This window comes from Rhizopus delemar, genomic scaffold (assembly GCF_000149305.1).
Source record: "Rhizopus delemar RA 99-880 supercont3.1 genomic scaffold, whole genome shotgun sequence".
Taxonomy (NCBI): domain Eukaryota; kingdom Fungi; phylum Mucoromycota; class Mucoromycetes; order Mucorales; family Rhizopodaceae; genus Rhizopus; species Rhizopus delemar.
The window spans coordinates 3453461-3457013 of NW_027137827.1; positions in this window are offsets into that span (position 1 = coordinate 3453461).

Sequence of the window (3553 nt, forward strand, 5' to 3'; positions counted from 1 at the left end):
ACACATTTATAGCGGTTCTATATGATATGTAATATCCAAGCTCCATGAGTTTGTCATGTACTTCCCTTGCAGTCTTGAGTTGGCCTTGTAAAACTTGAAGTTTGATGAACCTCTTCGTCTGAGCGGACACAACCATAGGTCTACCACCAAGTCGACGCTGTCGGTTTGGGAAAAACTTGTTCGCATAGTTATTAACTGTTGCATACGTAACCCTAAAGCGGTTCGCAACCTCCATGGAGTCTTTTCCAGCAAGTATAGCGGACTTTATATCGTTTTTGATGTCAGCAGAGAGAGATTTAGGCATGATTGAGGTGTTTAAGATATTTAAAAATTAAATGGAAAAAATTACGAAAAAAAGAGAAAAGCGACTCCTTTTATTCTTTAGTGGCCTTTATGAGTCATAATAAATCATTAAAAGTCCGAGGAGTCTGTCTGTCGGTCCGTGTATCCGACATTTATGGAAGTGAAAAAACTCTAAAAATAAACCAGTCTTCTTCTAGCAGTTGTTTTTGGATGAATAACCACCATCTGAGATTGAAAATTTGTCATACTATTTTTTATTTTTAGTGCTACATATATGCAAAATTTCAAGGCGATACACCAATTTGGTAGAACATAACAATCAAAAACGCTGATAACGTCATAACGTTTTTAGAGTTTTTTCACCTACTGTATAGAGCATGTGTGGCATTTGCTGAAACTTAGGTTATGTCTTTATGAACGAAAAGCAAGAAACATCGACGAGCTATGGGAACGAGTTGACGTTGAATGGAACAATCTACATAAAGATGTTTGTAGAAGTTACATTGATAGCATGCCTTGTTTTAATCGTAAGATTAAATAAAAAAATTAAACAAAAAAACAATAGCAGCAATATAAAATTAAAATCCTTCTTTATTGCAGATTTCTTTATATTGCAAAAGAGCCCCGTTTAATGGATAAAAAGTTGGCATCTATTTATATTCTTTGTGAGCGTAGATATAAAAGATATAGACTCGGCAACAATGTCGTGCTGAAGAACCAATGATTAAGCTAAAGCTTGTCGATGTTCTAATATATGCATCTGAAGTTGAACAATAGAAATAATAACCAGTCAATTAACTTTGATCTAATTACTTTTGGGGTTGACAATTGATTAGACTCGCTAGGATGACAAATACTGATCTTATTGTTCTAAATTTGGAAAAGTGTGGAATTGTTCAATCATAGTTTAATCTTTGTGTATCGTTATTATTTTAATACAACTGATATCTTATAGAAAATAACTATGTTTACAACATGCCTGATCGCATAGCAGCGGTAATCAAAATCAAAAGGGAGATTTACTCGTTATTAAATAAATACTACCCATTTTATAATATAACGCTTATAAAATAATTGCAACTATTTCCTCTTTTCTTCCACCATATTCTATCCTGATTAGTTTTATATGCGGGAAACGTAAATACTCACTACCTAAGGTTACGCTCTATAGGCATGGCTTGGATGTCGTACGGAGTGGAGGAGAAAAAAAAAAGTTAAAGATTATTTTAGGGTAGGTTGTCCCTATTTTTTCACCTAGTGTATTTCAAAAATCAAATCTTATTTCAAAAATCAAATCTTATTTCAAAAGTCAAATCTTATTTCAAAAGTCAAACCTTACTTCAAAAATGAAACCTTATTTTCTTTTGTCTATTGTAGGAACAACAAGGTCAAGTCAAGCCACGGTCATGGTTACATGTTGTAACTTTAAAGTTCCTTTAAACTTTATTTTTCTTTTGAACTTTATTTTTATTTCAACTTTATTTCTTCTTTTGGATTTGACTCCTGATCGAGGAATCATTTCCTAAAATTTCATAACCTTTTTATGACTTTTAACTGCACTTCTCTTCAATTATATATCTTAAATATATTTTATCAATAAATCAAGTATTTTTATCTGAATCTTTTGGTATAACACTCTTAAAATACACGCAAGACAAGTCCCTTGAAGCTAATTATCTTCATTGTAAACACTTTCAAAACTCTTATCCAATTACTCTATTACAAACAAGACTGATCTACTTAACAAGATCTGGTGGTCACTTACAACAAGCAAATCCAATATCAATCCTTAACTCAAGTCATATTTTTATTCTTTTTCATCTACTTTATTCTATTTTATAAAACGTTAACTCTTACAAGCCATTAAAGGAAGCAAAATTACACTATATAATAGACAAATTTTTATTTCTATTTTACTTCACTTCTCTTGACTTCTCTTATCTTTACTTATCTTATATTCTTTTTTATATACAGTAGGTGGAAAAATGGTCCGGATGTTTTTAGAGTATTCACAAATATTACTGTACCTTTACCAAACCTCAATCAAATTAAACGAAACAAAAATCATTTTGAACAGAAAACATTACTTTATTTGTAGTAAAAATTTGATACGTCACACAAAATTTCAAAGAGAGCCACAGGAGATCAAACATTTCAGCAACATCCGGACCATTTTTCCGGGTGCCTCATAATATCTGTTAATAGATCGTATATCCCCCTTTTGCTTGAATATCAGCTTTGATTCTATCCAACATACTGTCTATATACTTTCTACAACCATCTTTTGCAAAGGTCGCCCATTGTTCTTCAATTCGATCCCATAATTCATGAACGCCTTTAGCCTTGGTTTCTGTTTTGCCAAATATGAAATAGAAGACAAAAACTACAAAAAGACGATAGTTGTGAAACTAAAGATTATATATGACTTTATTAATAAAAATATTGAGGGTATTTATACTTTTTGAATGTCTGGGTCTTTACCGCTATTTCAATTGATCGGTTAAAAGAATGATATGGAATATAAGGAAGGATAGTGGATAATCAATAGCCGCTGTCTACTTGACGAATCAAGGGACAATGAAGTAATTAAACTATTGATCTAACGATAATTATAGAATAGGATTGAACTGCCGTTGTTGTAATCAGGTTCCGATATAGTCTTTTAGAACGCTGGTAGGACAACAGGGCAAGATTGGCTATTGCAGAATTCTCACGTTTATTAATAGAGATCTGGTTAGACTATAATTCTGTAGTATCCAAGTTTATCCATGAATGTTCACTTTATTAGTTGTGTGGATACAACACTAGCTTCCATGTGACATTTTTTGAGGAGAGGCTTTTTCTTCTTAATTTGGGCATTGAAGCCCATACTATGAAGCATTTTTACTGTACCAAAATAGCCTATCTTATGACCAATACTGTTTAAATATGACCATACGCCCTTTGCAGTCTTAAGTGAACCATTTACAAGCTCTCTCTTCAGGTAATTCTTTGTTGTTGAGCTTATAGTAGTCTTTCTACCAGCATGACCTCGAGTGCGTTCAGGTGTATACAAGCCCCTGTACTTGCTCAAAGTGGATCTTGCTACCCCTGCAACATGTCTCATAATCTCTGAGTATGATAAACCCTTTTTCAACAGCGAGCGGATGCTTTCTTGTTTGCTACGAGATAAAGTATGTACCATGATATAAAGAAGTATAGGCTGTACGAGATAGAAGGGAAACACTGCAAAATCCAGCCTTATTTATAT